Genomic DNA, 11,890 nt, shown 5'->3' on the forward strand with positions numbered 1-11,890 from the left:
TTCTGGAATAAACCGAATCCTGAGATGAAAGGTTAAATGAATTAAAATGAACATGCTGATTAATCATCCCCAGGAAGGAGGACATATCACAAAATAAACATGCTGGCTTCCTGGAAGAGAGGAGATAACACTGCTTGATAACTGCTGAAAATGTGTTGCTGGAAAAGTGTAGCAGGTCAGGCAGCATCCAAGGAACAGGAGATTCGACGTTTCGGGCATAAGCTCTGAAGAAGGGCTTATGCCCGAAACGTCGAATCTCCTGTTCCTTGGATGCTGCCTGACCTGCTACGCTTTTCCAGCAACACATTCAGCTCTGATCTCCAGCATCTGCAGACCTCACTTTCTCCTGCTTGATAACTGCCCATTTGTCACAAAACCGGTTAAGATAGCCTGCAGAAAGGATGTCCTGATGTAAAAGGAGTTAACTGCAGCAAAGTTATGCTTTACAGACAGTTAACCCGAAAGTAACACCTGAACGGGGAAGCTATTTCTGCAAGGAAGCTACTTTCAATAAGCTACAGAAGGATCACACCCTGGACATCCAGAGACAGATGCTATTGGTTGCAATTGTGGCTAAATTCCACTATTAATTGGGTGATAACTAATTTGAATTGTGAGGCTTAAAATTCTGACTTGCGGGGTCTTATTTTGGTTGCTACATACAACAAAGCTGAAATAGTTGTTTCAGGGCGGCACAGTGGCTCAGTGCTTAGCACTGCTGCCTCCCAGCACCAGGGTCCCAGGTGTGATTCCAGCCTCGGGTAACTGTCTGTGTGGAGTTTGCACATTCTCCCAGTGTCTGCATGGGTTTCCTCCCACAGTCATAAAGATGTGCAGGTCAGGTGGATTGGCTGTGCTAAATTGCCCCATAGTGTTAAGTGCGTTAGTCAGAGGGAAATGGGTCCGGGTGGATTACTCTTCAGAGGGTTGGTGTGGACTGGTTGGGCCGAATGGAATCTAATCAAAAAAAAATGTAACTGTCTGACATATTTCTTACTAACTAGCCAAAGTAAAGGCAGTTTGTGGCCATACACACACACACACACACACTTTCTCTATCGCTGATCACATCTGGACACACAGCTTTTGGCAACTCTTCCTTGAAGTATTGGAGACTGTGGCCATGAATTTGTTCACAGCCAGATTGGGTAAATTGTTGGTAGACAAGGACATGAGGGGTCATGGTGGCAGACAGGAATCTGGGATTGAGACCAAAACCTGCTCAGTCATGATCTCACTGAATGTGGAACAGGCTTAAACAGCCGAATGGCCTAATCTTGCGTCAGAAATTTCCACATTCCTGTCCTACACTTGAAACTCCAGGGTCTTGAACATTCCTTGTTTATTTGCTCAGCTATCTGTGGCTATTCTTTCTGAAATTTCTCCACCTTTAGATATTCCTTAAAACCATCTGCTTCACCGAGCTTTCAGTCAGTCAGTTACCCCAGAATCTGCTCACTTGTCTTGGTGGCAAATATTGTTTTTATAACATGCCTGTCAAGTGACCTGCTATTGATAGTACACCACAATTGCAAGTTAGCGTCACTAACCTGGACAACGTTCCTTTATCATCTCCGAGAGGTTAACCTGTAACTTTCAGCTAGCGGCATTGAGAGAGTACCTTCAGCACGTGGACTGCAGCAGTTTAAGAAGGGTTACCAATGCTGAAAACAAAACACATTTTAATCAAAGCTTTTCATCCTGCACTCGTCAGGACATTCACAAAAATAAAACCAACAGAAAGGGAAGCAACATTTCATACTGTTTGAGAAAAGAATGCTGATTGATTGATCAAGCCATTGCTGTGCTGAAAGCACCAAGGAGGGAATATCTGAGTTAATTACTCAAACTTAAATCAGAAAGGTTGGCTCTAACTGATCAAGGCATTATGCTGAGTACTGAAACTGTGTGTGTGCGTGTATGTATGTATTAGTGTCACTCGGGCCCTGTACCATTGGGTCAGTTACACGATTAATGTGGGACTTATCTAGATATGAAACATTATTTTTCTGGATCCATCTACACAAATCACAAAAAGCTGACGTGACGGCGACAAAATATTCGAAGGACACTTGACACTGTGGCTGAAGCCGGGTTGGCTGGGTTAAAAACTGGCACAACTTGCCTATGTATTCTTTCTGACCACACAGAACAGGCTCTGTGCATTAATCCATGGAGCTCCCAGTACAGTCAGATGTGTGCCACACTGTGAACCTGACTGACTATCATTAATCGGTTGTCAGTGAAATACTGAGCATACGCAGAATTTTTAGTCAATGTCCAACCACAGAAAGACATCTAATATTGGAATCTGCATTTTGGACTTTTGAAAGCACAGGCCAGTCAGCTATGGTCACTGCCTTGGCTGTTGTTTGAAGTGATCCAGTGCAGATGGATGGGGGGGAAGGAAATGTTTGTCCTTCAGACATGGTGCAGAATTTGATGGTCAATACTTGGTCAGAGGTGGAAGAGAAAATGACTGTAGCACAGAAAAATAAATGTATGCCTTTGAAATATACCACAGGAAGAGAAGGCTGCTCAGGCAACAGCAGCAGGAGAAACCAGGTTTAGAAACAGGCAACAGAAGTAACATTAACTTGTAAATCTTACCTCAAATACACTCATCACAACATTCAGAGTCAGTTAGACAATGGCAGAGAATTGATTAAGGAGGATTAGGGAGATTCAGAGCTACATGGAAGGAGTCACACCAGTTCCAGAGCCATGGAACATTTCACAGATTAAAAAAAAATGACAATCTCAAAAATCTAGATGAATAATCAAATATACTCACCTATGAAACAACTTTAGTCTTCAATTTTAAAACTTCCTGCTGCAGTTAGAAAGTTATCAGAAACACACATCCAAGAAAAACTTCAGTTGAGGAAATACTTGGGGAGCGGGTGATGTCACCTTGAACATTCTGTGGAAGAAGTTTACAACATTGATTCCTGTGAGCCAGGGGGAAACATTCAAAAGAGACATCTATTTCTCTTGGTTTGAGTTTGTGCGTAAACCCAAGCTTCCAACCCCCTGGGATTGGAGTTTCAAAGACCTCTCTCTAAACATCCAGGATGGAAATCCACATCATTTCCTCATCCTGACCCTAGGTGACCACAGTGAGTGATGTTCATTGCCTTTTTATCACGGTCAGCATTCCTGCTGTTTGAGGATAGGGCGTTTGGTATGCTTCCCTTTATTGGTCAGAGTATTGAGTACAGGAGTTGGGAGGTCATGTTGCGGCTGTACAGGACACTGGTTAGGCCACTGCTGGTATATTGTGTGCAATTCTGTTCTCCCTCCTATAAGAAAGATGTTGTGAAATTTGAAAGGGTTCAAATTTATAAGGATGTTACCAGGGTTGGAGGATTTCAGCTATAAAGGAGAGGCTGAACAGGCTAGGGCTGTTTTCCCTGGAGCGTCGGAGGCTGAAGGGTGATAGAGGTTTATAAGGCCATGAGGGACATGCATAGGATAAATAGTCAAAGTCTTTTCCCTATGGGGGGGGGGGGGGGGGGGGGGGAGTCCAGAACTAGAGGGCATAGGTTTGGGGTGAGAGGGGAAAGATATAAAAGAGACCTAACAGGCAACGTTTTCACACAGAAGGTGGTACATGTATGGAATGAGCCGCCAGAGGAAGTGGTGGAGGCTGGTACAATTGCAACATTTAAAGGCATTTGGATGGGTATATGAACAGGAAGGGTTTGGAGGGATATGGGCCGGGTGCTGGCAGGTGGGACTAGACTTGATTGGGATGTCTGGTCGGCATGGATGGGTTGGACCGAAGGGTCTGTTTCCATGCTGTACATCTCTACGACTCTAAGTTGAAAGTGTTTTTGCCCCAGACATTTGGACACAAAGACGAGAATGCTCCCGATGACGGATGCAGTGGGAAAGAGAGAACAGGATTTACTTCCTTGTCTTTCCGGCTGCACATTGTCCCTCATCAATTTGAGGATGGTATCTACTCAGGGTTGTGAGATATGCCCTGGGTCTGTGTGTGACTGAACAGAGCTGGGGAGCTTTGGACAAATAGGACATAGCACACACGTTCCTCCCAGTCATTGCAAACGTTGACATCCCACACCCTCCCCAACCACACAAGCGCCCTGATGCCAATCCTCCTAATGATACAGAAATGCAAATGCTAGAGATCTGAAACACAAACAAACAGAAACTAGAGAAACGCAGCAGATTTGGCTGCATGGGTAAGAGGAAAGCAGAGCTAACATTTCAGTCTAGTGATGCTTCATAAAAACCAGTCGGTAGCTCGGAAAAGATGGTATTTATGCCGAAGCCAAAGTGCAGAGTTGGGAAGAGGAGGGTGGTGAGTGAATAAGTAGAGACAGAGCCCATAGACAGAGACATATGAAAGGATAGATAAATGAGGAGATTACAGATAGCAGGCCAGGATATTAGAATAGCTGAATAAATGATAATAAGAGCGAAGAGTGAGAAAGTGGGTTAGTTGGTGCTGAATGGGACTCGCACTCGGTGACAATATGCCTCAGAGCACATGGGAACGGGTGGCAGCGTTAAAACCAACCCGTATCATAACAGAACGGGGTGTGGAATCAATTAAAATAAACACGGAAAGATGGAATCAAGTTCTAAAGTTATCGAACTCATGCTCAACGCTGTACTGTCCCCAAGCAGACAATGTGATGCTGCTCTTCGGGCTTGTTGGGAAGCTTGCTGGAACACCTCAGTAGCTTGCACACTTGCAGGTGCCTGCCAATTTAACATAACATCGTGTCCCAACACTAACCTTTCTGTCGTCGGCCTGCTACTGTGCCCCAGCGGGCCTCAGCACAGGCTCAAAGAACAACACCTCCCTCTTCTCCAATCTTTCCTCAACTCCTTCTCGAGTGAATCGGGTTCAGGAGGAGCTCCTGAGCACCCTCCCCTCATCTTGTGAATCAGACCGCCCTGGTCTGGATCCTGTTTGACATGAACCTACCTCGATCAGTCCCCCAGGAATTGGCCTTTCCCGTTCCATAACTGTGAGCAGCTTTGTTGGTCCACGGGCGGGAGTGGAACTTGTCCCTTGGAGTGTGTCGACACTCACTGTACATTCGGCTGAATCTCACTTCCATCAGAGCGGAGGCAGTTTTCACTCAGAAAGCAGAGAACTGGGAGAGGATGAAAAGCTGCAGGGTAAAGACTCGATCTGAGCACTGAGAAAACACCACGTCAACTCACAATACGGATTCGAGGAGTCTCCCTTTCTACCATCTAAGCTGACTACGCAGTGATGATACAGCCTTATCTCTTACCACCGTGAAATCACTTGGGAAATCTGGTGGAGGAGGGAATTGTCCTCCGGAATCCCAAGGCTCTGAAGTTTTCCGTCAATCGACAATAAAATGAGCCCAGAAACATTTTTTTGGGGTGGGGGGGGTGTTGGGGGGTGGGGGTGAATGAGAAGAGGGGAGAAGAGTTGTGGCAGCAGCATTCAATGCAGTTGGGTTGCTTTTAACACAGTCACCTATTCCAACTTACTCCTGCGTGATTATTCAACTGAACCCTCAGTTTATCAGTAGCCCCCCTCAACTACAACCCCCAAACACCTAACACCCCTGCCCTTCCATATTCACCCCACCCCCTCCACTGATATGGCCCCGGATCCGCAACACCGACACCTCCCAAACCCCTGATCTGGCCCAATTAGACTCAACAAAGCTCCCCTGCCAACATCACCACCTGGATCTTCCTTATGACCCTGCCATACCCACAGGGCCATCTTCTCACTTCCCACCCTTTCTGCACGACTCTTTTTACTTCAGAAGCACACGCAGCATGGTTTGACCCGTGCGGGGGCGGGGCTGGGGGCAACTATCTGCTTCTTACACCATGAAATTGCCACCGTGCTAATTTGTGAACAGGTTCTCCGGACTTGAGAAAGAGAGACCTTCACGCAGACGTATGAATCCACTTATGGGCAGCAGCAGACATCAGTACTGAACCGTTCCAAATGCTGAATCAAACCAGTTTATATTTAACATGATCAACAGCTAAATCTAATTACTGCAGTCCTTGTAAACGCGCTGGCATTTTAGCAGCTTGCTAGCTAAGTAAATCCTTTCTCATCCGCGATACAGGTAAATGGCTATTCCCCACCCCCACCCCACCGTGTACTCGCTGGTGTCTCAGCAAATTGTATGACTCAGTGAATCCTAATTCACACTCCGAGCAGGGGAATGGTCTCTGCCCGTTGTGAACTCACCGGTGTGCGAGAAGAAGAGAGGCCTGAACGAATCCCTTCCCACACTCCACGCAGATGAACAGTCTCTCCCCAGAGTGAATGCGCTGGTGTCTCAACAGATTGGATGATTGAGTGAATCCCTTTCCACACTCTCTCCCCTGTGTGAACTTGATGGTGCCTGAGCAGATGGGATAGCTGCGTGAATCCCTTCCCACAACCGGAGCAGATGAATGGTTTCTCTCTCCAGGGTGAGCCCGCCGATGTCTCAGTAGCGTGATCGACTGAGTGAATCTCTTTTCACACATGGAGCAGTTAAACGGCTTCTCCCCAGTGTGAGAAGTGAGTTGAGATGATGTTCTGAATCCAGTCCCACAGTGAGAGCACCTGAATGGCCTCTCATCTGTATGGACACGTTGATGGGACATCAGGTCCCTCGAACTTTTATAGCACTTCCCGCAGTCGTGACATTCAAAAGGTCTCTCATCTGTGTGAACATTTTGATGATGCATCAGTTCCCGGGAACTTTTGAAAGACTTTCCACAGTCACGACATTTAAAAGGTCTCTCCCCAGTGTGAACGTGCTGGTGTCTCAGCAGGTGGAAGTCCAAGCAAAGCCCTTCCCGCACAGAGAGCAGCTGAATGGCCTCTCCCCTGTGTGGCAACCCTGAGGCCTATCCAGGACAGATGGGTGATTGAATCTCCTCCCACAGTCCTCACATTGCCAGAGTTTCTCTCCATTGAGAACAATGTTTCTTCCTTCCATATTCAAAATCCAGTGATATCCAAGTTACAGGAGATCGGCTGCTGCTGTCAGGTACCAGTTTGATGTTTGGCTTGGGTTTCCCAACTTTAAATCCTCCTCTTCAAACAAAAGCCCTGCGAAACAGATTAAAAAAAAGAGAATGAGAATGAACCTACAAAAAAACCCCACAAAGACAGGTTATGAAATTGAGCTGAATGAATCCGGTAATTTGAGGGCTGGCACTGGTGAAAACTAAAAACGACCACGCGAGCTCTGCACGGATTGAGAAATACAACCAGGGGTTCAGCAACATCATTTACAAAGGGCGACTGGTCTGCACCTGGACAAGATTCAGACCTTCATAGAAGTAGTGTGGGGCAGAAAGGGACAAAGAGATACAGGAGATAAAGGTGTATGTGAAGACCATAACCTCTCAGTCCCCTTTCCAGTCGCACCCCAGGCATTCTATCCTGTTTACAAACTATAAGACCCTGTGACCATAAACCAGGAGCAGAAATTAGGCCATTCAGCCCATCAAGCCTGCTCTGCTATTCAATCATGGCTGACACGTTTCTCAATTCCATTCTCCTGCTTTCTCCCCATAGCCCTTGATCCTCATGTCAATCAAGAACCTGTCTATCTCAGTCCTAAGTATACTCAGTGACCTAACCTCCACAGCCTGTTGTGGCAGTGAATTCCACAGATTGCCCACTCTCTGGCTGAAGAAGTTTCTCCTTATCTCTGTTCCAAAAGGTCTTCCCTTTACCCGAAGACTGTGCCCTTGGGTCCCAATCTCTCCTACCAATGGAAACATCCTCCCAACATCCACTCTGTCCAGGCCACTCAGTATTCTGTAAGTTTTTTTATTAGATCCCTGCTCACCCTTCGAAACTCCATCGAGTACAGGCCCAGAGTCCTCAAATGTTCCTCATACGCTAAGCTGTTCATTCCTGGCACCATTCTTGTAAACTTCCTCTGAACACGGTCCAAGATCAGGACATCCTTCCCGAGATATGGGGTAAAAAATGAGGTCTGCAGATGCTGGAGATCACAGCTGAAAATGTGCTGCTGGTTAAAGCACAGCAGGTCAGGCAGCATCTCAGGAATAGGAAATTCGATGTTTCGAGCATTAGCCCTTCATCAGGAATGAGAGAGAGTTTGCCAAGCAGGCTAAGATAAAAGGTAGGGAGGAGGGACTTGGGGGAGGGGCGATGGAGATGTGATAGGTGGAAGGAGGTCAAGGTGAGGGTGATAGGCCGGAGTGGGGTGGGGGCGGAGAGGTCAGGAAGGAGATTGCAGGTTAGGAGGGCGGTGCTGAGTTGAGGGAACCGACTGAGACAAGGTGGGGGGAGGGGAAATGAGGAAACTGGAGAAATCTGAATTCATTCCTTGGATTGAGGGTTGGAGGGTTCCCAGGCGGAAGATGAGGCGCTCCTCCTCCAGCCGTCGTGTTGTTATGTTCTGCCGGTGGAGGAGTCCAAGGACCTGCATGTCCTCGGTGGAGTGGGAGGGAGAGTTAAAGTGTTGAGCTACGGGGTGGTTGGGTTGGTTGGTTCGGGCGGCCCAGAGGTGTTCTCTGAAGCGTTCCGCAAGTAAGCGGCCTGTCTCCCCAATATAGAGGAGACCACATCGGGTGCAGCGGATGCAATAGATGGTGTGTGTGGAGGTACAGGTGAACTTGCGGCGGATATGGAAGGATCCCTTGGGGCCTTGGAGGGAAGTGAGTGTGGAGGTGTGGGCGCAAGTTTTACATTTCCTGCGGTTGCAGGGGAAGGTGCCGGGAGTGGAGGTTGGGTTGGTGGGGGGTGTGGATCTGACAAGGGAGTCACGAAGGGAGTGGTCCTTGCGGAACGCTGATAGGGGAGGGGAGGGGAGGGAAATATATCCTTGGTGGTGGGGTCCGTTTGGAGGTGGCGGAAATGACGGCGGATGATACGTTGTATGCGGAGGTTGGTGGGGTGGTAGGTGAGAACCAGTGGGGTTCTGTCTTGGTGGCGGTTGGAGGAGCGGGCTCAAGGGCGGAGGAGCGGGAAGTGGAGGAGATGCGGTGGAGGGCATCGTCGATCACGTCTGGGGGAAATCTGTGGTCCTTGAAGAAGGAGGCCATCTGGGCTGTGCGGTGTTGGAACTGGTCCTCCTGGGAGCAGATACGGCGGAGACGAAGGAATTGGGAATATGGGATGGAGTTTTTGCAGGGGGCAGGGTGGGAGGAGGTGTAGTCCAGGTCGCTGTGGGAGTCAGTTGGTTTATCATAGATGTCTGTGTTGAGTCGGTCGCCCGAGATAGAGATGGAAAGGTCTAGGAAGGGGAGGGAGGAGTCTGAGACAGTCCAGGTGAATTTGAGGTCGGGATGGAAGGTGTTAGTAAAGTTGATGAACTGTTCAACCTCCTCGTGGGAGCACGAGGCAGCGCCGATACAGTCATCGATGTAGCGGAGGAAAAGGTGGGGGGTGGTGCCAGTGTAGTTGCGGAAGATGGACTGTTCCACATATCCGACGAAGGGGCAGGCATAGCTGGGGCCCATGGCAACTCCTTTAGAAACTGTGCACAGTACTCTGAATATGGTCTGACCAGAGCCTTCTCAAACCTCAGAAATACATCCCTGCTTTTACATTCCAATCCTTTCAAAATAAATGCCAACGTTGCATTTGCCTTCCTAACTATTGACTCAACCTGCAAGTTTGCCTCGAGAGAATTCTGGAATCGAACTACCAAGTCTCGCTGCATTTCAGACTTCTGAATTTTCTCCCCAATTAGAAAATAGTCCTTGCCTCTATTCTTCCCACCAAAGTGCACGACCTCACACTTTCCCACGCTGTATTCCACTCCCTCATCACCAAACTCACGATTCACTCTGACAACCAAGACCGAACCAAGTTCTTCACAACCATGGCAACATTTTTCACTCCTTGGTGAGTGTTCGAACATTTATCTCAATATTCAACGTAATATATTCCTTGATCTGATCTTCTCTGAAAAGCTACTGTCTGGAAGAGGAACTATATTTCTGACATCAGCTAAATCTCTTATGAGCTGCTCAATAAATGTTCAGTCTTCGGTTTTTATGGAATGAATTTTTGATTCTTTTGAACTGAAAACAAGCAAACAGCATTGAATGTTTACTCTATGTATTGTAAACCCAACAGCAGAAACAATTCACTAAACACTTCAGGAGTTAGTAGCCACTTGCTCTCTCAGCACTGCTATATTTCATCACTGTTCCTCAAAGATCCTAACATTATTTTATTTCAAATGAAGTCCCAAAAGTAACCAACATCAACGTGACACTAGTTTGAAATTCAAACTCAAAAATTTATATTAGCAGATACTTACAATTCATGCACATCTCAAAACAGAACACACTCCCAGCCTCCAACATCTCTGTAATCTACAGACCATCTAACAATCGGCTACAAAAGGGTTAGTGTTAGGATACAGCGACAGGGCTGTTCTAGCAGATTTGAAAAGAGCAAATCTGATGGAACTAGGTAGACAAAAGCCAGGTAACTATAGACCTGTTAGCTTAACTTCTATAGTGGGGAAAAACTTGAATCTATAATCAAAAAAAAGTGAGATATCTGGGTGGAATTTGTACTACTGGGCAGACACAGCACGGGATAGCGAAAGGCAGGTCCATGTTTAACATTTTTTACTGGAATTCTTTTGAGGATCTTGAGAGTGTGGTGTATCTGGATTTCAACAAGGTGCTACCCAAAAGGCTGTTGCAGAACGTAAAAATGCATGGCATTGCAGATAATGTATTAGCATAGACAGAAGATTGGTTAACTAACAGAAAGCAAAGAATGTGCATGTAAATTGTGTTTCTGTACGGCGATCAGTGGCTAGTGGTGTGCCTCAGGGATCAGTGCTGAGACTGCAATTGTTTACAATTTACATCGATGATTTAGCATTTAGGACGAAGTGTAGTGTGTTAAAGTTCACAGATGACACTAAAACGAGTAGTAGAGCAAAATGCATAGAGAACATTGAAAGTCTGCAGAGGGATTTAGATCGATTAAGTGAGTCAGCAAGGGTCTGGCAGATGGAGTTCAATGTTGGTAAATGTGAGGTCATCCATTTTGTAGGAATACCAGCAAAATGAACTATTACTTAAATGGTGAAAAACGTTATGCAGGTGGATGTGGACGTCCTTGTCCGTGAACCTGAAAAGTTGGTTTATAGGTAATTAAGATGGCAAATGGAATACTGTCCTTCATTGTTAGAGGGACGTGGGGTTTAAAGATAGGGAGGTTTTGCTGTAGCTGTACAGGATGCTGATAAGGCTGCACCTGGAGTGCTGTGCACAGTTTGGGACTCCTTACCCAAGAAAGGATTTTTGAACAGTAAAGGAATTAAGGGTTACAGTGAGCAGGTGGGTGAGTGGAGCCAAGTCCACAAAAAAGACTTGATGAGCCAGATGGCCTGCTCCTATTTCTTATGTTCTTCTTCGGTTACTGGCACAGACACCTGCACAGTGGGCTCTGGCCCGAAACGTCGAATTTCCTGTTCCTTGGATGCTGCCTGACCTGCTGTGCTTTAACCAGCAACACATTTTCAGCACAGACACCTGCACACCATCCTCCCTGTGCTGATTGACCTATGAAACAGCAACACAGTGTCAGTAAAACGTGGAACTGGAAAGGCACAGCAGGTCAGGCAACCATGGAGGAGCAGGAAAGTTGACGGTTTTGGTCAGGTGAAGGGTCCCGACCCAAAATGTCAACTTTGCTGATTCCTTCCCCCCTCCCAACGCTGTCCGACCTAGCTGTGCCATTCCAGCTCCAGACTTTAATCGACTCTTGACTTCCAGCATCTGTGGTCCTTATTCTCTCCAGTCATTTTGTCAAAACACTAACAAGGCAGAAATTGCTGGAGACAGTCAGCAGGTCTAGCAGCATCTCTGCACAGGGACTGCTGGGTCTGCTGACTTCCTCCAGCAACAT

At 46.9% G+C, this 11,890-nt stretch overlaps 1 long non-coding RNA gene across 1 annotated transcript; it reads right to left on the bottom strand.

Moving 5' to 3' along the window:
* Positions 1-2,849: 2,849 nt before the first annotated feature.
* Positions 2,850-7,059, bottom strand: LOC132828743 (uncharacterized). Its single transcript, XR_009646151.1, has 3 exons — positions 6,227-7,059; positions 4,961-5,132; positions 2,850-2,923 (listed from the first exon to the last, which is right to left on the bottom strand). It is a non-coding gene; the product is annotated as an uncharacterized LOC132828743 (long non-coding RNA).
* Positions 7,060-11,890: the final 4,831 nt, after the last annotated feature.

This window comes from Hemiscyllium ocellatum, chromosome 27, assembly GCF_020745735.1.
Source record: "Hemiscyllium ocellatum isolate sHemOce1 chromosome 27, sHemOce1.pat.X.cur, whole genome shotgun sequence".
NCBI lineage: Eukaryota > Metazoa > Chordata > Chondrichthyes > Orectolobiformes > Hemiscylliidae > Hemiscyllium > Hemiscyllium ocellatum.